Source organism: Bos grunniens, chromosome 11, assembly GCF_055505025.1.
Source record: "Bos grunniens cultivar Pamir isolate PY7600 chromosome 11, Bosgru_T2T1.0, whole genome shotgun sequence".
In the NCBI taxonomy this organism is placed as follows: Eukaryota; Metazoa; Chordata; class Mammalia; order Artiodactyla; family Bovidae; genus Bos; species Bos grunniens.
The window spans coordinates 63,265,453-63,292,021 of record NC_141175.1 but is presented as its reverse complement, the minus strand read 5'-3'; the positions used below and the strand labels follow the sequence as shown (position 1 = coordinate 63,292,021).

The 26,569-nt window shown below is 52.5% G+C and overlaps 1 protein-coding gene and 1 long non-coding RNA gene across 3 annotated transcripts in view; one reads left to right on the top strand and one right to left on the bottom strand.

Annotated features, from left to right (window-relative positions):
• The window catches only part of SH3RF3 (SH3 domain containing ring finger 3), a 162,116-nt gene that overhangs the window by 124,094 nt on the left and 11,453 nt on the right, over window positions 1-26,569 (bottom strand). The gene's annotated exons all lie outside the window — the stretch shown is intronic.
• On the top strand, window positions 7,195-12,652 carry LOC147363236 (uncharacterized). The gene is made up of 3 exons (XR_015136851.1): window positions 7,195-7,360; window positions 7,831-8,039; window positions 11,942-12,652. It is a non-coding gene; the product is annotated as an uncharacterized LOC147363236 (long non-coding RNA).

The window sequence follows — 26,569 nt, the reverse complement described above, 5'->3', positions numbered from 1 at the left end:
AGAAAGGGCCTCCCAGCTCTCCAAGGACACGCCATACACTAAAAATAAGAATAAAACATGATCAAAGCTCCAAGGAAAACCAGAATTATACTGAGTGACTGTTCCCAGAATAGCCTACAAAAATGTCTGCAAAAGCAACCCAGCAGCAGATGATGGATAAATGGAATGTGGTCCATCCATGCCGTGCAATGTTGCTCATCTTGAAGAGGAAGGAGACTGACACCTGCCACAGCATGGGTGACCCTGGAGGACACGATGCTCAGGGATATAAGCCAGACCCAGGAGGACAAGTGCTGTGTGACTCCAGTACTGTGAGGTCCCCAGAGGTATCTCGTCCATAGAGACAGGAAGTAGATGGGGAAAGGAAGTTGATGGGGGGCAGGAAGTAGATGGGGGACAGGAAGTAGATGGGGGTAGGAAGTAGATGGGGGTAGGAAGTAGATGGGGGCAGGAAGTAGATAGGAGAGACAAGAAATAGATAGGTGGCAGGGGCTGGGGGAGCCAGCATTTAATGGGGACCAAGCTTCACTTTAGGAAGATGAGAAAGTTCTGCACACGAGGGTGTGATGGCTGCACAGTGAAAAATGCCACTGAAGCAGACACTTAACAACTTTTAAAATGGTAAAGCCTAGTTATATTTCCCCACAATTTCCATTTACATCGAGTTCTATCAGACGATCAGTAGGTGAGTGACTTTGCCCACCCAGCAAGTCTGGGGACAAGGCTGAGGCAGTACCCCCATCAGAGCCTGGCTTCCCTCCCCCAGGCCTCAGGGTTCACCTCTGCTCTTTGTTATCTTGATGGTCCAGCTGGACTGGACATGAGGCCAGGCTTAGGGCATCTTCTCTCTTGGGGTCCTGGCTTTCTCCTCTGCTACGTGGGCCTGTCCACCTTCACACAGAGCATGGCTTCCAACCGCAGTTCATGGAGCTGATGGTCAGTAGACAGTGTGCCCGGCTGGGTCCCTAGAGCCCCCTTCCTCTACACTCGGGGCTAACTCAGTTCTGTGAGAAGCTGCTCGGGGATGGAGAAGGCGGTGAGGCAGCAGCACTTGCTCTGCTGGGACCAACACAACCCAGAGAGACAGACTCTTCCTCACCCCTCTGCGCAGCGGCCAGCTCTGCGACCTAACTGCTGGCTCTGCAGCCTTGGCCCACCAGCCAATGCTGGGCTTGGACCAGAGCCACCAAGCCCCCGCCAGGGGCTGACATGCTCAGCCTGAGGTTAACTGGTTGGCGTCACTCCCCTGTGACCACGCCGGAGCGTGCAGAGGACCTCACACAACATGTGTCCCGGGAACCTGACATCCCCCTTCAGAGGAAGGTGCCCACAGGCAACTTCCAACTCCCCCTCGCATCCTGGAAGCAGCCAAGCACTGTCACCCAAGAGAGGCAGCATGGGGCCTACAGGACTAGCATCAGAGGCAAGACCTGACCTCCTGGCCACAGGGAAGGGTCACCGGCGAGGCCCTCAGCAGAGGCAGGTGGGTGGCTCCTCAGAGGATGAGACCCACAGGAAATCAGGCTTGTCCTCTGGTTCCTCTTCCAGGAAGCCTGGGACTGTGACCAGCCGGCTACGGGCCACTGGACCAGCCCATTCACTGAACATGGAATCCTCCAAAGCGCCCCCAGGTTCAGCTGCTCCCTGGACCCTGGAGCCAACCTGCTGCCCAGAGGGTTCAGGGTTCCAGGCTGAGGCACAGAAGGGGACATGACAGCCCTCTGATCTCCTAAGGCCCGTCCCCTGGCCCCCTGCAGGCTGGCAGGCCCTCCACTTTCCCAGATGTGGCTTCACCACCTACTGCCATATTTCCTCTCGATGTAACATCATCTGTGAATCCCGTTAAATCCCTGTTAACGGGTGCTTCTAGCATCAATAACCAAGATGTTAAACAAAACCCAGGCTTGGAACTGGTGACTGTGTTGATGCGCAGTCCCCCACCCTGGGACAGTGACTTCATGTCCCTGGGACCTTAAACCTGGAGCATGGGCCCGGCAGTAACAGCCTGAGTGTCCAGCACAGGCGTTCAGTGAACGTTCACTGAACTGTGGGGCCGACCCGGTCCACACTGAAGTGCCCTCATGTCTTAAACCGCATTGGAATCCCAGCTCGGGGCTGGGTTTGGAGGCTTCTCCATTCACACGGGCAGAAGACAGGATTCCAAACCTGAGCGAGACGTGAGGACAGAAGGAAACAGCATGTGTCGGTTTGTCAAATTGGTCTCTCAAATGTGTGATATAGGTTCACATTTAGCCACTGACAAATCTCAGTGAGTCTTACGACATCTGCCTTATTTCCAGTTTCTATGGGTGACACACCACCTCCTACAGCAGCTGTCCCTCCATCCTGCCCACCCCCAGGAACAATCACACCCTCATCGTTCACATGACAACATCCTAACAACACACAAACAGCATCGTGCTCCTCATAGAAACACCGTTTCACCGTGAAATTCCAAGACACACATTTCCAAGGAAGATAACTCTGCCACACAACATCGTTACATACATAATCATCTGTGTCACCAATATTTTCAAAATTGAAGCGGAGCCTTTTTGCTGTCACTCTTTCTTTTGCTGTCTCCATAGCAACAGGCCTCCCCTCCCCCAGAGACAAGAGAACACAGGAGACATCTTTAAATTGGCATAAATTTGAGACAAATTCTTTATTTAGTCAGATACATGGCTTACACTAATGATTACCATCCACCAGCATGGTGCAGAACCAATAACCGTAGTTCATAAAACTAAGCCCCTATAAACAGTCCTCTCTGCTGGACAAGGGTGTAATTATACAACAGGATGCTTGGACCTCAGCCCCCACCCTTCCCTCTGAATGATCCAGGAGGGTCCTGCCCCAGCCCCAAGGGCTCACGCACAACTCCCACTCCCAGAGGCAGAGCTCGGCCAATCACTGGTGACCTTCCTAACTCAAGGCAAGCTCGGGGGCAGAGCGGGGTCAGAGTGGTGACCACAGAGCCCTTGGGTCAGGTCTGTGTTAACAACACCCTGCAGAGCCTGCAGAATAACATCTGATGCTGAGCAGGATCCAGGGGGCGGGGGCCAGCCCTCCATCCTCACACCTTCAGTCACAAAGTGCTCCACGACCTCAGTGACCTCAGAGTCCAGGAGATGCCCAGAGGGTCCCACTGGCACCAGGTCTCTAAACGCTTTCCAGAAAGTGAGTAGAGTCATCTCAGCGCTGCTGGGAGCTCAGAGAAACACGGCCTTTTACTTTTAAGTAAACACACAGCCCACAACCTACAGCTGGCCTCCACGGTAAACACGAGGACAGGAGGAAGGTCAGCCGAGGTCCAGGAGCGCTGCTCACACAGGTGTCACCTCCACAGGTGAGGTGGTGCTGCAGGGACATGGAGAGAGCCCACCTGAGTGTCACCTCCACAGGTGAGGTGGTGCTGCAGGGACATGGAGAGAGCCCACCTGAGTGTCACCTCCACAGGTGAGGTGGTGCTGCAGGGACATGGAGAGAGCCCACCTGAGTGTCACCTCCACAGGTGAGGTGGTGCTGCAGCGACATGGAGAGAGCCCACCTGTGTGTCACCTCCACAGGTGACGTGGTGCTGCAGGGACATGGAGAGAGCCCACCTGAGTGTCACCTCCACAGGTGAGGTGGTGCTGGGAGGACAAGGGGAGACCCCTGCCCAGCCTGGCACAGACAGGAGACGTGGCCCTGTGGAGCCTGGGTAGAGCTGGCCTGACTTGTCATCCATGCTCCCCACCCCCCACATGTGAGGAAGTTTCTCAAACCTATTCTCTCTGTGAGCTTAGATGGTCACATACACTGCTGTAATTTAAAAGTCACGTTTCCAAAATCATTTGCCTAGGAAGTAAGAAAGCCTTCGGTGTGGCCCCCATGCCTGGTTCAGAGAATGACACCCACAAAACGACCTGCAGACACAGAATGAGGTTTTTACAGAACAAGGGGCTTGGGGTCATCAGAGGTTTGCAGCCTTGGACAGCAGGGCTGGGGAGACCTTCCCCCCACCCCCAACAGCCTCTCTGGGACAGTGAGGTTGGCACCTGACATTGCAGGGAAGGGGAGGCAAGGTGTTCACCTGCTCATCTGAGAAGCAGCCACGGTGTTGAGGAGCCCTGGTCTGGATCAGAGCAACCAGAGACACATTACAAGGAAAAGTAACCAATGAACTGTGTTTTAATGAAACCCACAGAATGAATTTTAAGGGACAAGTGGCAAATCCCAAACATGGACCACGTGCTCCCTGTTGACCTGACATTGACAATGTTAGGAAGTTCTTGCCGGTTCTCAGAGTGAAGGCACCGGGAGGAAAAAGGGGTGGCAGAGGATGAGATGGTTGGATGGCATTACCAACTCAACGGACAGGAGTTTGAGCAAGCTCCAGGAGATGGTGAAGGATAGGGAAGCCTGGCATGCTGCAGTTCATGGGGTCGCAAAGACTCGGACACGACTGAGCGACTGAACAAGAGTGAAGATGCTGGCTCAGCTGGCATGCTTACAAAATCAAGGTTTTGTTTCACTGTTCATCCAAGATCTTGGACTCACAGACCGGAAGGAAAAGCAATCATGTAAAACTTACTGAATTTGAATAAAAGTGATGAAGACCCCAGCTTCCCCAGACTTTCCTTTTGTCTTCTCTCCTGTGCACTTGGGTTGGCGCAAGGAGGAGATCCTGACCACGTGTGATCGGTCTTCTAACGTTTTCTCCAAGGTAGAATATTCCCATTCTCTGACATTCTCTCGAACATAGAATATTCTGATTCTCATGTTCAGAACGTCTCCCAAGCATCAATGTGTGCATGTTTGAGGGTCTCGCAGGCATCACTGGAGGATCTGCAGGGTCTGTCCCACCGTGCAGTCCATCAAAGACCCAGACTCAAGGAGGGAGGGGGACGAGAGGGACCCTCATGAGACAGAAACTGCAGGGGTTCTGGGCGGGAACAGAGACAGATCACCTGCCCCACCCTCGTGGGCACAGAGGGCAGGTCTGGGGTCCGGGCACGTCTGCACCCTGTGGGAGAAGAACATGCTGGCCACATGATGGGAGCCCCACTTCTGAACAGAAGCACCAAAGAACCAGACTCTGTCCTCAGTGATGAGGTCACAGGTCATGGCTGACGCTTCCCAAGGGCCTGTCACTCTGGGCTCCAGGGCTGTCACTTGGTCTGCATGTCCAAGCAGGAAGCCAGTTCCTCCTGATGGCAGTGTGTCTGCCATGTAGACAGCCCCCTGCTTTCTTCACCTTCCCTTCCCAGGCTCCCTGACAGATGAGGGCAGGGATGCAGGCTGGCCCCGCTGTGTTGACCAGAGAAGCCCAAACCCCAGCTTTGCTGGAAGGCGTTCCCCCTTTGCCAGGGAAGACCCTGTACCAGGGTCACCCAGGGAGCTGTCAGCATCTCAGGGCAAAGCATGCCTGGTGACTGTGACAATAAGTCTGGGATCCGGGCTGCAGACTCAGGCCAGGGCAGGGGCTCTGGGGGCCCCTGACCAGTCAGGACACAGGGCCAGAGCAGACCCGGGAAAAGCCAGGATGGGTGAGAAGGATGAGGACAGTCCACAGGATGGGGGCTTGTTGCCACAGTTCACAGGATGGAGGAGGCTTTGGGGTCTGTGGGGGGTCTATCCTCCTGCAAAACCCTAACCCCCTGGCCCTAGGGGACCCTCAGTGGCACCTCTACAGACACGCATCTGGAGTTTGGGTTTCATTCTGTCCTTCTGGAAACTGGAAATGGTAGTACCCCCAGGGCTGCCTTAAGAAAACATGGAGGCCACATGTAATACCCCACTGGCCCCTGGACAGGGCAGCGCCACAATCTCCGCAGAGACAGATGTTGGCCCCTGCCTCCCTCGGGGACTCTGTGCCCTGGCCAAGCACCTGGCCCCACCCCCGGCTCCCCACACAGAGGCTGGCCACAAGTCCTGGGCTGGGACCACCAGGCTGCCTCCAGACGTTGACAAAGTCTGGGGACACACACTGCCAGACTCTGTGAGGCAGCCCCTCCCCATCCCCAGCTCTGAGTCTTGTCAGCTGGATCTTCAAGTAACCCCCGTCTTGTACTATTAAGGATTTATTCTCTGGGGACATACATTTCACTGCCACACACACGACACTGTAGCTGTGATCTCACAGGGCGAGACTGCGGGTGTGTCCTACTCTATTTTTTATTTGCAATCCACACCATCAGGTCACTCACAGTCCCCGAAGTTCCTGAAAGTAACCATCCCGACGTCTGGAAGGAGCCTCTAAGGGGCCTTCTCAGGGCCACACTCCTGCAGGGAGCTGACCCCACATGTCCTGAAGGTCCACTGATAGGGCAGCTCACACTAGACGAGTCCCAGCTCAGACTGCCAGCCTGGCCGGTCCACTGTCTGTGGGACTCTGTGGAAACAAGTCAGGGTCTTTGCGCAAAGGCAGGAAGGAGGCCTTTCCTCAGGGTAAGCCAGGACAGGGCAGGGGGACGCACCCACAGACCAAGGTCAGCCTCCACTCCCTCAGAGGTGGCCTGTGATGGGCCCAGGGAATAACCACCCCAGAGGCCACCTGACATGCCCCGAGGGTGGACAGGATTTCAGAGAACCAGCTCATGACCTGGAGCAACCCAACCCCGCTTGGCCTCTGAGTAGTTATGAACAAGACGACCAAAGAGGTCTACTGTCCACTGCTAACATACGGGGATTCCTGCTTTTAAAAAGCACATGCCTCGGGATCAGCAAACACACTTCCCTGGAATCTTCCATAAGAGCTGGTCATGCTGCCGCCCTGCTCACTGCAGGGCAGGCATGGGCAACAGGACACCCAGAGGAGGGAACGGAGAAACATCCAATTACCTGCCTCGGCCCCAGAGTCGAGTGGTGACAAAAAAGTACAAGAGTAACTTTAGAAGTCCAGCAGCTCACAGGAGTCCAAAGGCTATTTTAAACACCTTATCAGAATTCTGGGTTAACTGAGTACCTACGAAACCAGGAATAGAAAGTGCTCAGAAAAATAAAACACCACAGAGCCATCTGGCATGGTCAGAGGCTGCCTGCGGGGAAAGACTCGTCTTCCAGAAAAGGACCCAAAAATAGCTCCAATGAGGGAGAAACCGCCGTGTGCGCCAGGAGAGGTGCAAACGGGGACTGAATTAAGCAGCCTCCAGGGAACGTGGGCTCCCACGTACAACAGCTCCTGCCATGCCCCGCTGGGAGGGGGCAGGCGGGAACGTGGCTGGGCCTCGGAATAAGCAGCAGACACTTGTCTGCAGGCCAGGTCGCCTGGATGCAGACAGAGTGGCAAGCCCTCTGTCTCCGCTGCTCCCCGATCACCCACCCGGGGCTCGGAGGACACCAGGTACCTGCCCAGTCGTCAGCCAGAGGCAGGGAGGTGAGCCTGGATGGGGCAGGATGGGCCACTGGGGCATGGGGGGCAGGAGGGGACAGCACACAGGGGCAGGAGGGGATGGCATGTGGGGGCAGGTGGACGGCACACGTGGCCCCATCCTGAGCCTAGGAAGCCCTCCTGTGGGTGGGAGAGCGAGGGTCCCTGGGTAGGTCAGAACTGACCTGACACTGGAACTCCTGGGAGGGCTGGTGTGGGCAGGGGGCTCAACGCAGCCCAGCCACAGCCCCCGCCCACAAACCCAGAGCCCAGGGACATTTACCAGAACGTCCCGACACGGAGACCCTGCACGCCGAGTGCACACGGGCAGAGGAGGCTGCATGTAGGGACCTCCTCTCCTCCAGGGGCACCTGGACTCTGCACGGCCATCCCTGCTTACTGGCCAGAGACCTCAGAAGAGTCCCGAGACTGGCCGGACCCTTAGTCTGACCTAATACTGTCCCTTTAATCACCAGGAAGTTCTCATGTGAGAAAAAGGACGGTTTGGACTCCAGAATTGACGGTGCAGGCTGGTCTTTCTGTGCGATCATCACAAGCAAACGCAGAGGTGGCAACATCCCCAGGGTCCATCAGCGGGGATGGTAAACTCAACGGGGTATTATCTACACAGCAGAATGATACTCGGCCTCGAAAAGGACTGGAATGCTGGTTCCTGCTACCATGGGTGAGCCTGGAAAACCTTATCTGAGTAAAGAAGCCTGTCTCTGAAGGTCACTAACTGTATGGTCCCTGCACAGGAAAACCCAGAAACGGGAAACCTAGACACAGGAAGCAGAACAGTGGGGGCTCCGGAGGTGGGGGGAAGGAAGTGGAAGACTGTTTCAGGGTGACGGAAACTTCTCAATGATGACTATGTGCTGCTCTCACACGCCTGCATGAACTAGAAGCCCCTGTGTGAATTGTAGGGAATGTTAACTCTATCTCAAGAAAACTGTTAAAAAAAGTAAATGTAGGAGGAATGACCGGGGACGTACTTTTCGTCCCCTCAGCTTCTCTTCCGGGAGCTCGAATTGTCTACTCTGATTCCACTTCTTTTACAGTGATGCCTCTGGCGTGCCCTCTGGGATCCCAAACCCAACTGTTAGAACTATTAAGACATCTCTCTCCACAATTCTCTGCTCGCTCACCTCTGAACCAGGCTAAGTGATTTCTCTCCAGGTTGACCCCTGGGTCATTAGCAGACCTGCATTGCTGCTGCCAGGAGGCTGGGTACCAGGTCATAGGAGCTCACCTCGCTCCCTCTGTCTGAACTGCCCTTAATTTAAATAACAAGGCTGCTGCAGCTGAGGTGGCATCTCTCAGAGGAAGGTTGTAAATTAGCAATTCATAGAAGCAGGACACATGCGCACATGACCTGGAGTGAGTCCAGCACCTCTGTCAAGGATGAAGCTCCTGGGTCCCTGCTCGGGCCTCCACCAACTGTGGTGGCTGCCCTGGAGTCCCAGGAATGCAAACCCATCTCCAGAGCTAAAAATCAGGCCTTGAAACTGTCGCTCAGGATAGAAATCCCACCCTGCAGCTGGAATGCAAGCCGGAGCCATCTCCCAGACCTGTCCACTGTCCCCTGCCACTTCCGGATAAAATCCAACTTGAGGACCATGCTGACAGCTACAGAAGTGACCACATGTGCACTCAAGTGCCTTCATCCAAACCAGCACAAAGCGTAGCAGGCTAATGAAAATTAAATCCTAATAATCAAAGTCTTTTCCCACAGTAATAAATACCATAAACACTCTGCATTTTGAAAATGATGGCTGCTCAAGAAAGGAGATTTTTTAAAAACTCTCTTGCTTTCCGTACCCAAGCACCTCAAATAAATCTGGTTTTGGTAAGCCATGGTTTCCCCAAACATCCCCACGAGGCTGAGTGACTTGACAAGCCCCTTTTTGGGAACAGACACAACCAAGAAGAAGCTAAGAGGCTGGTGCCCATGTAGGTCACTGCCATCTGCAGACTGCCCCCACGGAGCTGGGGCATGACCGCAAACCAGCTCGTTCTGACCACTGTCACTGTTTCCCCATTTGGGGAAGAAAGCAAGGCAGACCAGGTCACCACTTCCTCCAAAATGGTGGCCAGGTCAGAAGAGCTGGGCCTACTCATGGACCAGAAAAACACCACATTTAAGTGTCCCCGTTAAGCAGAGGGATCTTCTGCCAAAAACAAAGAAACGAAGGTGCCCACAAGTCTGGCCTGAATAACCCAGATGATTTGTGGTAGCCCCAGCCTGGCTACTGCGTTCACCCCTTGCCTGGTGACCCTGCAGCGGAGGCCCCAGCACTCTGACATCCACACAGCTGGCCATGAGGGGGCTCATTACACCTGCCACACCACCTCCACCATCTGGACTGCATTGTCCTCAATTACCATTTCTGCCTGTAAAAACATGGGCAAGGCCTGCGTGTCCAGCCATATGACACGAGGAGAGTGCCCCCCTGCCAGAGGAGACCCAGAGAGCACCATGGGACAGGGTCTCCCCAAGCCAGGCTGCTGAGGGTGACCAGAAACAGCTCACTGGTGCAGGCGGGCCCCTCTCAAACCCACAGATTCGCTGATGATCCCACTTTCCTCGAAACAGGACTCAGCAGTCAAGAAAACCCAGCCCTGAGCAGAGTCCCCAGGGCCTTTGAATCCTCGTGGACTCTCAACGGGTTAGCAAATGCCCTCTCTGTCTCCAACCACCTCCCCTCTGTGTCAGCCAGGAACCTCCTCCGGCTTGTGTGTCTAAGCCCACCTCCTCTTCAGGGGCATTGTCCCTGCCTCCCCCACCACCAGCCTTACATGGCCCCCCTTGACTCTCAACCTGCAATCTTCCCTGTCTCTCTCCAATTGCATCTGCATATTGTCCTCGGCCACCAGCCTGCTACCACAAGACAGGTAGATTACTGGTGTCGGCAAAGCTTGAAATATTTCTCAGAAAAGATTTGCTGACTCCGTATTAAAGCAATTATTTAAATTAATTGGAGTTATCTCCTCTGCAAAAATATTTGCTTCTAGCTGGGAAAACAGTACCTTGCATTTTCTCATTGTGTACAGCACGGTGTTTTGCATACCACACGTGTCTCATAAAATATTTCCTGAATTGATTATTCCCCTAAAAATGATTAATTTGAGCCTCAGCCTTGTGTGTTGCACCTACTGGTGTTCCTATCCCAGGAGTGTCAGGCCGTTTGACTGGAAAAGGAAGGAACACCAGGCACAGTCAATGGTTTTAAACAGTTTGCAGGTGACTTGAAATGCACATGGCTGTGGAAATGCAACAATAAGAAAAGTGTGCCCCAAGGGCCACATAATTAGGTACAATGAGAGGCGGGGAACTTGTCGTCTCATTAACCATCTGCTCACTCAGTGTCCTGAAATTCCAGAGGAGAAGAATCAACATTTTGGAAGTTTACAACCTGTCAGCAACAACCTATAAAAATAAGACGCCAATTTGATTGCAATCAAGGGAGAGAGCTAGATCGTAGCTTTTGTTAAAGCTCATGTAGGCAAAATCACCCAATTACAGGAGGGTTTAAAGCAATGAGAGTGTCAGAAAGTCCTGAGAGCTCCCCCTCCTTGTGGACAGACAGTTAAAGACCCACAACCCTGGCTGTTCCTGACCCCTTGAGTCTGCCTGCAAGGCGTGACCCCTGCCTTCCACCAACCACAAGTGTGCCTGATACAGCAGTCTGTTCCACCAGCAGCCGGCACACCTGGACATGTGCTGTGGGGTGGGGCCACCCTGGGGCTTGTAAGAGACGGTCAGAACTGCTGGATGCTCTGGACAAGTAGCCAGGAGTGATGCAAACATAAAAGCTATTCTCTGGGCTTTTAATGTCAACTTTGGTTAATAATAAGACATCAAATTGATCCATTTCCAGGATCTATATTTGTGATTCACTAGAAAATCATTTGGTGGGAGAGTATGAAAAATGTAGAACACTGATGTAAATAATAGCCTTTTTTATTTCGCTGAATAAAACTGTAGAGAAAGTGTGGTTGTGATGGTCATTTTTCCCCAGGAGGGCAACACAGAAAGTCAGAGGGAGGGGGTGTCCAGCAGGTAACCCCCACCCATCAGGCCACAAGGCACATGACCCTGGTGGTCGATGTAGGGGTGCAGCCAGAGTCCCCCCCAAACTGGGCCCCACACCAGGTACCCTCAGGACACCCAAGGCCTCGCTGTCACTGTGGGGCACAGACTGTTTTTCACCTAGAAGAAACTCAACCCTCAGTGAAGTCACAGGCTCCTGGGAGCCCGGGCTTGGGCTGGAGCTCGGGGTGACCCCGACATTTCTCCCAAGGCCCTGGAAAGCTGGATGTACTGCTGGGGGGCTGCCTCCTCCCCTCAGAAGAAGCCTCTAGTCTTCAGACTGAAACGAGCACTTCAAACGTATTTTTGGATTCTTTTATTAAATACAAAAAGTGCTAGAATAAATGCCAGCTGCTATAAATGCCCCAGAAAAGCAAACACTTTCTCCCTCTCAGTGGCACTTGGAGGAGCAGCCTGGAATGCCAGCACCGTTTTTCATTGTGTTCACGGACGTCAATAAATAACCAGATTGTAATGTTTTGCTTTTGCAACAGGGCCTCTCAGAAAGTCTCAGAAGCCAGCAGACAGCAGCCCCACCAGTGCTGGAGAAAATCTGAAGCAGAAGGAAGCACCCTGTGAGGAAGTGCCCCCCAGGCAGCCAGGACAAGAGTGAACTTCCCCCTTCAGGAAGCCAAGGGCGGCTGAGTCCCTGGACACCACGTGTCACCTGCTGTCCAGCCTTGATGTCCTCAGGAACCCAAGGGCGGCCATCCGCGTCCACACCAGGGGGCATCTGTGTCCACACTGGGACCCTGTAATGCCAGGGACACCACCCTATCTCCTGCTGAGACACAGAAGATCAGAAGTTCAACCAAAGATGAACTCCTGTATCAGCTAGGCTCATGTGTCACCCCTGGACAAGCCTCGTGTCTGAAACGCAGGAAGCTCCCACCTCCTGTCCCCAGCACATCTTCTCCCCCTAAAGCCATGGGCTAGAGCCGAGGTGAACTGGGGTGTCCTGTCCATGGTGGGGACCCCCCACTAACACCCAGAGACCTGCTGGCCTGGGGCATCAGCAGGTCTCAGCACTGCTCTGTCTCTCCAGGAAGACAGACGTCCTCCTCTCTCTGTTAGATCAACTGCCTCTTCAGACAAGGATTTAAAACAAGTTCCCAAAGAACAAATGCGGCTGCCTTCACTCTCTGCTGAAGCTCTAACAATCCAATTTTTTATTGTTTAAATAAATGCACACACATTGAACTTGTCTTACAGGGGATTTTATCCACATCGATTCAGAAGTACCATTTACCTGACGACACATCCCTGCCACGTGATTCTGGTCGATACACAGAACAGCAATAGCCCTTCAGACCCACAGCAGTCTTGGGAGAACATTCCAGATGCAACGCAGGGTCTACTAGGGGACAGGACCTACCCGGTGACCTGTGATCACCCTGCAAGTGACTCAGAGCCACACTAAGAGGACAGCAGATGGGCCCTGAAGCCAGGACCTGGGTGTGATGCCGTCAGGGCGCCCGGAAATAAAGGGAAACATGGATACTTTTCATGGCTGATGAGGCCCCGTCTCCCAGGACCTTTGCTGGGTGTCCCACTGGAGCTCAGCTGCCCCAGTGGGCAAACATGTTCTTAAAGGTGGCACGGCCCCTGCCCCCCAAACTCTGGCCAGTGGCTCCGCCCACCTCAGATGGAGGACTGGAGAGAGGGCTGCCTCAGGCGGAGGAGAAGGAACCCCTGAGCAGGGGGCCTGGGGGGACACACTCTCGTAGGAAGGCTGAGTGATCCCGAGTGGAGCCTGGGCAGCAGCAGGGACAGCAAGACAGCAGGACACCAGCACCCCACCCCCACCCCTGTACCTGAACTGGCCACACTCCCCGTGTCCACCCTAATCAGGGGTCACTCTGATGAACAGGGTCTGGACCTGCTCTTTAGGAGATGGGAGAGAGAACCTGCTAAGGATGATTTGACCATAAGTCCCCCAGGACTCCCAAGCGAGTGACCACCTGGAGGGGGACGTGAACCTGCCCAGATACCATGCTCAGCCAGCAGTGCCCTGGGTGGGACACAACATCGCATCCACCAGAGATCAGGCAGCCAGCACGCACGGGTTAACACAACCAAGCATTAACCCATCCACAACTGCTGTGTATCTGGTTACAGGTGAGAAAGGAGGGGCTGACGTGCTAAGGAGCCCATCCCCAGCCAGTGACAGGGGGCGGGGTTACTCGAGAGCTCAACCCCCAGGACGAGGCCTCAGAGACGAGACACTGACAGCCTGTGTCCTATGAGTTGCGTGACCTTGAACCAGTAACCTGCCCTTTCTGGGCCTTACCTCCATGTCTAAAACATGGAAAAACTATTCCTAACCTGGCAGAGCTTCTGTAAGGACCACATCCTCCAGGTAGGGACATGTTGGGGGCCGGGGGGAGCATTTTCAGAATCAGAGCTTTCCCAGCCATTATGACGGTCTGTTTTGGGATCTGGGTTCAGGACACCAGCTGCTCAGGCAGGAGAGGCGGCCTGAGCGGGAGGAGCAGAGACTGAGTTGGGGGAGGAGGGTGTAGACAAACCTGGGCTGAGGTCAGCAGGAGAATGTCTGGAGAGAGAAGCTGGTAGGTGGGCACACAACCGCAGGGCAGCCACCCCCTGGGTCGGCCTCTTGCTGGGCTCCTGCCTCCTGCACCCCATGTTCAGCTGGGTCCCCAGGCGGGGGAACCTTCAACAAATGCCCACCACCTGATGGGTCTGAGTGGGTTTGTTTGTTGCAACCACAAGAGCCTTTAAAGAACCAGGACAAGCCAGCCTCTGTTTAACAGCCCTGGGGTTTTCTGGCCCCTCGATTTTCTTCCCACAAGGAACACTTCGAGGGTGGCAGGCAGGGTGGCTCAGCCAGAAGGGCTCTGGGCTGGAGGCTAAGAGCCCTGGGATGCCAGCTCGGGGACCAGGACTTGGGGAGGTCAGGGACCCAGGATGCTCGTCTTCACCTGCTGCCCCAGGAGCTCCGAGTCTCTGGACCACTCTTCTCATATCATCCTCTTGCTCCCCCGCACCATGTCCAGAATCAGAGAGGGCAGTAGACCCTCACTCTCCCCAGAGCTGCGGTGGGACGTCACCTCCCTGCTCAGAGACGTCTCACAGCCCGGCTCTCCTGCCACTACCCCAGCCAACTCCAGGCTCGTCCAGTCTCAAAGGACACCAGCCCACTCTCCTTACAGATGTTCATTCTGGTTAAAACCACATGCATACACCCAAGATTTTCACCATCTAAAATAAAAAGCACATTTCTTTCCTCCAAAACCTCCATATACACATAAAAAGTCAATTTTCATATCTTATGCTGAGAAGATAACCCTAAACCCAAAGTTCTCAGGACTTTCCATGAAGTCATCATTTAGCTCATTTATTAATTTATATTCATTTCACTGTAACACAATTATTTTGCTCATTTAACATTTTGTGCTGCCAGAGACACCTATGAAATCTAATAAGCAGCTTCCAGAACTACACAACATGCCAATTAAATATGTTAATTAGATTTAAGTGAGTGACACAAGATTTTTAATGAAGTGAATTCCAGGAGGGAGAGCGGGCCAAGCCACTGTCTGCTTCATTCAACTACCAGGGATCGATTTTCAAACAGCACATTTGAGGTCAAAGACTTAGGGCCCAAAAGTCAACGTGATACGGTTGTCCCTGTGTTACCAAGTCTAAGCTTGCTCTGCTCACGGCACGACAGGCCAATGGATCCCAGAGACGAGGCGTTGAGGCAAGGAAAACAACTTTATTGGAAAGCCAGCTGACTGAGAAGATGGCAGGCTAGCGCCTCTTCTAAATAACCATCTTATGGGGTCTGGATGGCAGGTTCTTTTGTAAATCAGAGATGGAGGTGGGGAAGGTAAGGAAGCAAAGTAAAAAGCCAATTAATCTTGCAAACATCTAGAATGGCAAGCCTCCAGCAGGGGATGTGTTCATTTCTTCCTTCCTGCGATCTACAGGTGGACAGGGTTCTGAACAAAAGGACTTTAGTTTAATGCCAGCTCAGGGACCAGGACTCTGGGAAGTCAGGGACCCAGGATGCTTGTCTTCAGCTGTCAGAGGGGCAGAGTCCTTTTAAGGAAGCCATTGGTATGATTATAATAACAAGAGGAATGAAAAGTGAGTCAAAGAAACAGTTTTCAACATCGAGTCAGAATTGGCTTCTTCTCTGCACCACCTGGGTGCCCATGGGACTGGTTCCAGCACCCTGAGGATATCTAACTCCAGCAGCTCAAGTCCTCTGTACAAAATGGTGCACGCAGCCTACTCTCATCCTCGGCAGACTAGAGGTCACCTCCAGGTGACTGAGAATACCTCAGACAGCATAAATGCTATGCAAATAGTTGCTGAGGCGGCAAATTCAAGTTTTGCTGTTTGAAACTTTCTGTAACTTTTTCAAATATTTTCAACTGTGGTTAGTGTAACAGGACAGATGGGGTTTAGACGTAGGAAGGGAAAGTGTTTTGGTTTTAGAACATGTGCTTGTTTGTTTTGCTTATATCTTAACATTGAAACGTGCTTGAACAACTAGGAGAAAAGACTTGGGTTGTTAGGTCTGCTGGCTTCCCGAGCAACTTAGATGCTTTGGGAGATAGAAAGACCAATCAAATGAGGCTCCTGCTCCCTAGAAACTTCCAATTTAGGACAGAAATCTTATCTCAAAGGAGAAGGACGGATTAAACAAACAAGCTTACTACATGGTGACCCACATGCCATCAGGCAGTCAGCCAAAATAAATCAGAAGAACTGCCTTGTCTAATAGGCTTTGATACTCCTTACATCAAAATCTACCGGAGGATCAAGTGGAACAACTCCTGTGATTTTCCTCTGAGCATTCCTAGCCTGAGTCACTTTGAGAGTTTTCAGGCTCCTTTAAAGATCAGGATCTCAGCGTGGTTGGGACACCCAGGCCGCCTGGCACCGGGTCCACCTTACACACCTCAGGACCCCTGTTTGCTCCAGATCACGGCTCCAGCCTGGTGGGGTCATGCCCCTACCCCTACTGCCATGAGAATCTGACAGCCACAGTCCCCAGGAAAACAGAATCTCCATGAGAAAGCACTTACGGTCCCCAGGGTCACAGGGCTCCAAAGTCCATCCTCAGACCCTCTTGGGAGCCACAGTCTCAAGGTAAGAAACCCCTGCCCCAAACCACTTCATGTCCATTGTTCCTGCCTGGTTGGTGACACCCATGGGTCCCACCACGAACATCTTTATAGAAGTGAAAGAAAGCCACTCGTCCCTTTCTGTGCACCAGCCCCAGGTGGCACTTAACCTGCCTGTCGAACAGCCCTGCCAAGGGGCCACCACTCCTGTTCTAACAGATGATAAGAAAGGGGGTTGGGTGTGTCTCACTGGCCAGCCGGGCCCCACACCCAGGTGACACAGTGCATTGCTTCAGATTTGGGAACAGTGAAAAGTAACCGCCCTCGGGTCACAGGGCTAGTGGGTGAAAAGCTGGGAGAAGCCTGACTGCCTAGCCCCGGGGCAGGGCTCCTCCTCAGCCCTTTGGTCTGCTCCTCGGTCATCTTCTCATCCTCCCTCCACGGCCTCAGAGGGCAGTCACAGCTCATCTAGAATCCAGAGCCTCCTCCATGTGTGGTCTTTGACCGGCCTCACCTGAGGACTATGTCCCCACCTCTACACACAGCAGTCCCTCTCCCCTAAACAGCGTCATCTCTGCTGAAAGCATCCAGCGATGCCCCGGCTCTTGTGAACTCAGGTTCAGGGCTGAGCCTGGCTTCTGCCCACATAACTGCCCTCTTTCTTGCCTCCGTGGCCCTTATACATTTACCCAGAAATCATGACAACTGTTGGTCTCCAGGACAGGCAGCGTCCTTCCAACTGGACAATCTCTCTCATCGCTACTCATCCATCATCTTTCAAAGCCCTCCATCCAGCCCTCTCTGAAATGATCTTTCAACTGACTGACTTCCTTCTCTGCACTTTTACATGTTTTGAATGTCTACAATTACCATTTAACTCAAGCTTTACAAAATAACAGGCTTCCCTGGTAGCTCAGATGGTAAAGAATCTGCCTGCAATACAGGAGACCTGGGTTTGATCTCTGGGTCCAAAAGATTCCCTGGAGAAAGGAATGGCTCTAACCACTCCAGTATTCTTGCCTGGAGAATCCCACGGACAGAAGAGCCTGATGAACTAAAGTCCATGGGGTCACAGAGTCCAACACGACTGAGCGACTAACACTTCACAAAATGATTATGGTACAGACTGTTTTTCCCTCACTAGGCTGTATGTTCGGAGAAGGCAATGGCACCCCACTCCAGTACTCTTGCCTGGAAAATCCCATGGACAGAGGAGCCTGATAGGCTGCAGTCCACGGGGTCGCTAAGAGTCGGACACGACTAAGCGACTTCACTTTCACTTTTCACTTTCATGCATTGGAGGAGGAAATATTAACCCACTCCAGTGTTCTTGCCTGGAGAATCCCAGGGATGGGGGAGCCTGGTGGGCTGCTGTCTATGGGGTCGCACAGAGTCGGACACGACTGAAGCAACTTAGCAGCAGCAGCAGCAGCAGCAGGCTATATGTTGGTTATTATCCTTTGAATTCTCAGCACCTAGCACTGTGCCAAGAAAAGAGCAGGCACGAATGCAGGTTGACTCAGTGAATTCTCCCAGTATGTTAACCAAGAGGAGACAAGCCCCAGAGGGACACCAAGAAAGTCTCATGGATATAAACAGAGGGTCAGGTGGACACCTGCTTGCTTGGCTCTTTGATGTGCTTCAATGTGAGTGATCCTGATAAGTGAAGTATCACCATAAAATGTTCAAAGGACTCTCAGGAAAAATAAATCAGCACTTATCCCATAAATAATTAAAATGCAAAACTAAAATGCATGTTAAAAACTAATCTGTTGGAATGACAGCTTAAAGTTGGTGAAAAATGAATTATTTTCTATTAAGGTCACAGTGTTAAAAACTACTCATTTAATTTTAAGTTCACCCACCTAGAAAAATCCCCTAGGGAAAGTAACTTTTCCTTTTACTGATTCTTTATCCTTAAAAATAAAGGTTCTGCTCAGAGCTTACTTTTTTTTTTTTTGAAGATGTATTTTATTTATTTTGGCTGAGCTGGGTCTTTGTTACGGCTTTTCTCCAGCTGGGGTGAGCAGGGGCTACTCTTCGTTGTGGTTCACAGGCTTCTCCCTGAGGTGGCTTCTCTTGTTGCAGAGCATAGGCTCCAGGCAAGCAAGCTCAGTAGTTGTGGGATCTTCCCAAACCAGGGATTGAACACGTGTCCCCCCATTGCCAGGTGGATTTTTAACCACTGGACCATGAGGGAAGCACACAGCTCACTTTTACGCCAAAGCAAAGACCTAAGATTTCAGATTTGCTGCTCTCTGAGCTGTTGTTAAGGGGGGCTAAGAGCTCACTTTGTTTGCTCAAACATGATTCAGTCATCTGTGACTGAAGACCCGCCCCCCCGAGGACCTACTGGAGGTACAAATGGCCAGCTCCTCATCAACCATCCTGTGCAGAGGGTTCCAAGAGGAAGAAATGCTCTCCAAGCCCCCTGCCTTGGGGTCATTTCAATGGAAGTGGCTTTGACTGGGAAATGGACAAGTCAGCTCAAAGTCACTCAGAAAATGATAGAGTTTTACCACAAAGGAGGTAGCTATGGTTCAGTTCTCTGCACATTTGTGTACTTAATGGAACACGAAGTGAGATTTTCACAAACAAATCCACATGAAACATGAACAGGTCTTCCGTCTGTGAAAGAGATGCAGCCCTTCTCCCAGTCTGGAGTGAGTTAGGACCCCACAGGCCCCGAAGGACCGTCTGGGACACAGAGCAGGGGCTTGGAGGGCACCGAGGGGTGGGGCCTCCAGGCTGCATCACGGGACCAAACTCCCAGAGCAAGCGTCTCCCGGACAACAGACGATGAGGAGGGACCGGCACAGCTGCTCTATGTCCAGATGAACTTACTGTCCCCCCTCAGGCAGGAGGGTCCTGACGCAGCTGTGTGCCCAGGCCCCCAGCGTCCTTCTGAGAAGGACAGAGAGAAGGAGCAGGGCTCAGGGCATGGGAGAGCTCATTGCCTCAGCCCACAAGAGGAACTGACAGCAGAGCTCACCATTCTGCTTGAAGACGACAAAACCCCTGAACTCTAAGCAGACTGCAGACAAGACACAGATATGGCGAGGAGACAAAAGGACAGTCAACCAGACAGACGCTGGCAACCAACAAAAACCTGGTGAGCTGCTTAAATTCTGCGAATTATTCAGGAAAAGAAAAGTCAAAAAGCAAGCAGGGTGTCTGTAAACTAACCCCCTCAGCCCCGCCTCGCCTTGCTAGGACCCACTCTGCTGCAGCCCCACCCAGGTCCAGCCACGCCCCCCTCCCCAGGCTCCTAGACTTGGCAAGTCGTCCTGTTTACCTGGGAGTCACTGAACCCTGAGCCCATCGCTTCCCCTGAACTGAGGAAAAGATCGTTTGTCTCCAGCTTGGAAATCTGCCTAGGGACTGACCCTGAGACCCTGGGGCTCCCCATCTCTGCCCCAGATAACTGCTGAATGAACGTCCTGCTGCAGGATGGACCAACTCTCAGAAAATATGGCCCAGTGGCCACAGGAAAGGCAGGAAGAGAGGGACAGCAGATGTGAGACACCTAGGGTCCCAGGGCTCTTCAGGGACCCTACTTCCCCATGGCCACGGGACCACACACCATACCTCCTCCACACTAAGGAAGCTTTTAAAGGCATAAGAACTATACTTTTAATGATGTCTTTTGGCCAAAATGCCATCAGAACTGTAAGGGCTTCGGGCAGTAGAAGATGAAGGCTAAGTTCTGTGTCATTAGGGAAACAGGAGCTGATGTTTCTTTCACCTCAATTCATGTATTAGCATCCCTAAGTTAAGGACCCCAGGAAAATTAAAAGTCCAGGAAACAGTGATGCCCCCACCATGTTCGAGCACAAGGTGATTTATGCCAGGATCTGCTCTGCCCAGAGAAGCAGAACAGCAAGTGGACCTCTGAACAAGTTGGCACCCAGGGGATCACAGGCCTCCAAAGCTCCTCCACTGCAGGGACCCCACTGCCACCACCACCATCACCTCCCTCACCATCATCAGCTCCATCACCTTCATGACCATTATCACCTCCATCACTTCCATCACCACTGTTACCTCCATCACCTTTGTCAGCTCCATCACCTCCAGTCACCCCCATCAGCCCCATCACCTCCATCACCCCCATCAGCTCACCTCCAGTCACCCCCATCAGCCCCATCACCTCCATCACCCCCATCAGCCCCATCACTGCCATCACCCCCATCACCCCCATCACTGCCATCACACCACTATCACTTACACCTTCACAGCAAGGGCAGGGGAGCCGTCCTGAAATCCTGGAATTCATGGGGAGGCGCTCTGAACTTAGCAAAAGCTGCTCCCCTCCTCCTGGTCAAACACATACATCCCAGCCATGCTTAACTCTCCAATGGATATAGAATCATCCCACGGTGGACTCTCACCCCAGTGAAGTCAAGCTCAGGTCATTAGATCTGGCAGGGCTGCTCCATGCAAAAAGCTAGCCCTTCCCAGGACTCGCTGGCCCAGAGGCGTTGAGAAGCTGCCCTCAGTGACTGAAGAAGAACCGCCCAGACCCTGTGGACCCTTCCGGGAGGTGAGGAAGCTGGAGGAGGGGAGCCCATCAGGGCACAGTCATTTGTGTGCAAATACCATTCACGCTGTGTCCTGACACCACATGGTTTCTCCTAGGAAGGCAGAGACTCCCACCCAAGAGGAAGGCTGACTACGCTGATGGCCTCTCACCAGGCGGCCCTGGGGGTCAAGACAGGCCCTTGCTCCTGGACTGGCAGGTCCACGGCCAGAGAGATAGACGCCCCTCCTCACTGGGGGATCTACATGTTTTCAAAAGGATCCACCCTCAACTCTCACATGCAAAGCCCACCAGGTGGCCTGGACTTACCCACACAACCTCAGCAGACTTAGTCTCATCACCCCCAGTGGCTGCAGCGGCAGCCTCCCTGCCCACCTTCGCATCAGGTGCACGGCACTGCCTCTGGACCCACACACCTGTGGGAGCAGCAACTGCTGGGAGGAGAAGCTGCCTTGAATGACAGGGCAAGAGTGGGGCTCAGAGCCTGAACAACCCAAACTCCCACGGTCACCAGCTGCCCAAGCCCAGCTTGGGAGTCAGCCCAGACCTGGGACTCCCAGGAAAAGGGGTCTGTGGGTGGCACAGGATAGGGACCCAGAGCATGAAGTAGGTCAGAGTGACTTCTGTGAAGATCCTCAGTCACTATCACAGCCCCTGGGCTTTCATCCCAGTGGATGAGAACATGCCAGGCACATCACAGGAAACCCTACATTCACCACAGACATGCCGGAACCCTCCAGGTCAGAGCTGCAGACCCTTTCCACAGGGAGCAAGCTGATGGAATGTATAATCCCTGTGCTATTTCAGGGAGAAATTGGCCTTTGTTACCTTTACTTGGAAATCTTCAAACAAGAGAGTATTTAAACTGAAAAGAACTCACAGTGGATACTACCAAATCAGGAGCAACTGGTTGGTAACTTCCCATCGTCATGGAAAGTTACACAACCCCTCACATCACTTTTCTAAAAACGTAAAAATTACAACTTTGTGTTCACACTCAGGGACGCTGCCCAGAATCACCCGAAAGTCCCCAAACAAGCACTTCGGGTCACCTACTCCCCTATGAGATCCTCACGTTGGATGGAGCACGGCAGTGTCAGCACCTGGCTTGGGAGCCACCAACAAGTTGGAAACACATACTCGCCCTTGGTCATGGTGAGACTTGTTGGACCTTCCACCCACAGCTCCAGAGTGTTACCAAGCCCAGCAACACCCTCAGTGGGCTCCATCTGCAAAAGGTGACTGCAAATTAGCTGTAGGAGCAGAGAGGACAACTCGAAGCCAGCAATCACTAAAGTGACAGCAAAGAGGGGAGGCCCTGCTTTTGCCAACCTGGGGCATTTCATACAGAAGCACAGGAGCCCCCAGGGGCCCCCAGGGCATCCCTGACTCAGGGGACAGCTCAGGAACTGCCATGAGTGACCCCCAGTCACCAAGAAAAGCTAAATCAACCCAACATTCTTGGTGCAGTGAACACAGTGAACAGAGACACTGGGAATTAAGATAGTCTCGCAGTCTGGGGTGAGGGCGTGTCTATGTTGCATCAGTTACACACCTGGGCCTATGCACTGTTACATGTGCACCCTTACATGTGCACCCTTACACGTGTGTCATCACATGTGCAGCATTACACATGCACTCTTACACAGGCACCCTTGCTCATGCTCCATTACACATGTACCATTACATGTGCATTTTTACACACGTGCCATTAAACGTCCACTCTTACCCATGCACTGTTACATGTGTGCCATTATATCTGTGCCCTTACCCATGCACCATTACATGTGTACTCTTACACGTGTGCTGTTACATGTATGCTCTACACGTGTACCGTTACAGGTGTGCTCTTACAGGTGAGCCATTACACATGAACTCTTACACATGCACTCTTCCATGTGTGTCTTTACACGTGCACCATTACATGTGCACTGTTACATGTACGCCCACACACACGTCCTGTTACATGTGCGCCCTTACACATGTGTTACACGTGTACTCTTACATGTGTGTTACATTTGTACTCTTACATGTACACCATTACATATGCACTTATACGTGTGCTCTTCCACGGGTGCCATTACATGTGTACTCTTACACAGTGTGTATTATATGTGCACTGTTACATGGAAGCTATACTGAAGCTCAATGTTATAACTCAGAATTAAATCACAGACCCAACACTCTGCTTGAAATAAATCCTAAGTAGCAAAAGATGTGTCATCAAAGTAGAGACACAACTTCAAATGCTACAATCGTTCACCTTAGTCAACAGGGTGTGGGGCTGCTGACCAACTACGAAGGCCACCACGGGACACCCAGTCCCTGCCCAAGCCCACTCCAGCCAGAACCCAGGAACTGAATTTCCAATGAAATGCTAACTCTTCATTAAATCATGGAAAAAGAGTACGTCAAGGATGTATATTGTCACCCTGCTTATTTAACTTAATATGCAGAGTACATCATGAGAAACACTGGGCTGGAAGAAGCACAAGCTGGAATCAAGATTGCTGGGAGAAATATCAATAACCTCAGATATGCAGATAACACCACACTTATGGCAGAAAATGAAGAACTAAAGAGCCTCTTGATGAAAGTGAAAGAGGAGAGTGAAAAGTTGGCTTAAAACTCAACATTCAGAAAACTAAGATTATGGCATCTGGGCACGTCACTTCATGGCAAATAGATGGGGAAACACTGGAAACAGTGGCTGACCTTATTTTTGGGGGCTCAAAAATCACTGCAGATGGTGACTGCAGCCATGAAATTAAAAGACGCTTACTCCTTGGAAGGAAAGTTATGACCAACCTAGATAGCATATTCAAAAGCAGAGACATTACTTTGTCAACACAGGTCCATCTAGTCAAGGCTATGGTTTTTCCAGTAGTCACATATGGATGTGAAAGTTGGACTATAAAGAAAGCTGAGCACCAAAGAATTGATGCTTTTGAACTGTGGTGTTGGAGAAGACTCTTGAGAGTCCCTTGGACTGCAAGGAGATCCAACCAGTCCATCCTAAAGGAGATCAGTCCTGGAAGTTCATTGGAAGGACTGATGTTGAAGCTGAAACTCCAATACTTTAGCTACCTGACGCGAAGAGCTGACTCACTGGAAAAGACCCTGATGCTGAGAAATATTGAGGGCAGGAGGAGAAGGGGACGGCAGAGGATGAGATGGTTGGATGGCCTCACCAACTCAATGGACATGAGTTTGGGTAAACTCTGGGAGTTGGTGATGGACAGGGAGGCATGGCGTGCTGCGATTCATGGGGTCGCAAAGAGTCGGACATGACTGAGCAACTGAACTGAATTGAACTAAGTCCTCACAGCCTGATATAGAAATCTGATAATACACAGTGCAAACCAGAAAAGGCAAAAATCTGAGTTTCAGGTCGTGAACTTTCAAACAGTCCATTAACTGGGCTTTGCCCTGGACACCGCCCCAAGGGCAAGTCAGACCCAAACAACCCTGCCCTGCCTGGTGTCGCTGAAAGGAGCTAGAGTGCCCCCCACCACCATCACCCTGAACAAACTGCAGGTGACTGAGAAGGGAAACACCCCTCCCCGACGGTGCACCTGTCACCTCAGGAAACCGACAGCCGGGCAGGTGACAGTTACATAACCATTTATGTGGGGGACGCTGGCCCTCCTTCTACAAGAGCTGGACTTCACTCTGTCCAGGGGATAGAACACCATGCCTGTCAGGACCCAGAGAAGAGCCCGCTGATGATGAAGCTGGTGAGGAAGGGACCCAAGTGATCGACCAGGCAGGAAACCACCACACTTGGGGTCCAGAGGGGTCCTCGGGGCACATTCCTGCTGCCCCCGCTGTCACCACACCAAATCCCCAGAGCCTGTGTCATTGGAAGATCCTGTCACCTTGACACTTTAGAGGGGCTCCTGGCATGGCCCACAGACCCTCCAAATCACGTGGGCACAGGTCACTGGAAATGTAGAAGCAGGAGACGACAGCCCTCTGTCACAGTGTCTGGAGCCCTGCCAGCAGCCTGGTGCCCCCAGGGGGCTCTGCAGCCATGTGTGGCCCTTGAACCATCGCTGAGGCGTGCTGGCCGGTGACAGACACAGCGGGCTTGGCACCAGGCATGGACCAGGGAGGCAAAGCACCCTGAGAATGTATTGTGCTGAGCGGCGCTCAGGTACACATTTGGGTCGAGTGGTTAAATAAGATACATTATTAAGCCAATTTCATCTGTTGCTTTTTGACTTCTGTAATGTGGCTATAGAAAATTGTATGTTTCACAGGTGGTCTCCATCCTAGACCTGCAGACAGCACTGCCTGGAGGATACAATCTAGAATTTGTGCCATCCGAAGGCTTTATCTGAACATGTGTAAATCCGGTAGCTTTTTGTGCATGTGTTTGAGCCGTGGAGGCACAGATGTCCAGGAGAAGATTCTGTATCTAGTCCGTTTCCATGGCCACCAGTGTGGAGCCCCGAGCAAGCACATCTGGCCCAATTTTAACACTCAGTCCAGGGGGCAGGCAGCCTCAGATGGACGGCAGAGGCTGCCATGTGAGAACACTGAACAGAAGGACACTTCTGGGGACCCAGGTTCACTAACTGCATTTCCATAATGTTGGTTTCACCGTGTGAATGCAGAGGCCTTCCAATGCAGGAAGACCCCACAGCCCCACCTCCCCAGCACAGGGCGGGTCATCATGTCACCCTGGCCTCTGAGGTGAGTGGCTGCCCCTGGCTCCGGCCCTGAGTGACAGCAGGCCACTCTCACCTACCCCTCAGGTGGGAAAGGAAGACTCCCTCCCTCCACATCTGCCCCTTCGGTTCCACCAGGAAATTCTCCCACCCACCTGCCTCTTTCATGACGTGGTAAAGACCGCAGGAAGTATCCTGGCATCTCCCCAGTTGGGCATCCTGGTGAGGTGAAAACAACGGGAAAGAATCGGAACCCAGCTCACACTTCGCCTTCAAGCCCTGTGGAGAGGGGCTCATAGCCTCAGCCCTCCACCTCAGCATGGCCCCAGAAAAGCCCAAGTTCCTACACTCCTCTGGGTCTGCATAGAGGGGGGCAACCACAGTGCCCAGATTGCTGAGTCGTCACAAGCACTGGTGGATTAATGAGCCGAATTTATTGCTTTTGTATGAAGCTTTCTCCCAAAGAATTATTTATTAAGTGAATTAATGAGCAGAGCAGCGTCAGGCTCCTAAATAAAAGGGCCGAGGATGACCCTCTGTCTCCAGCTCCCCTGGAGCCTCCTGTCCAGCTGGTCAATGACCCTCACTGGCCCCGATCACCTCCCTCCAGGACCCTGTCCAGCTGGCCAATGACCCTCACTGGCCCCGATCACCTCCCTCCAGGACCAAGTCTGCTCCCTGCACCTCGGGGTCCCAGGCCTCCAAGCCCACACTCCTTCTCCACCTGGCCAGCCGTCTGGGAGGTAGGGCTTCCAGAAATGTCCTCCCGACTCCTCCAACCTCCCCAGCCCCTGTGGTTCAGGCCAGCGT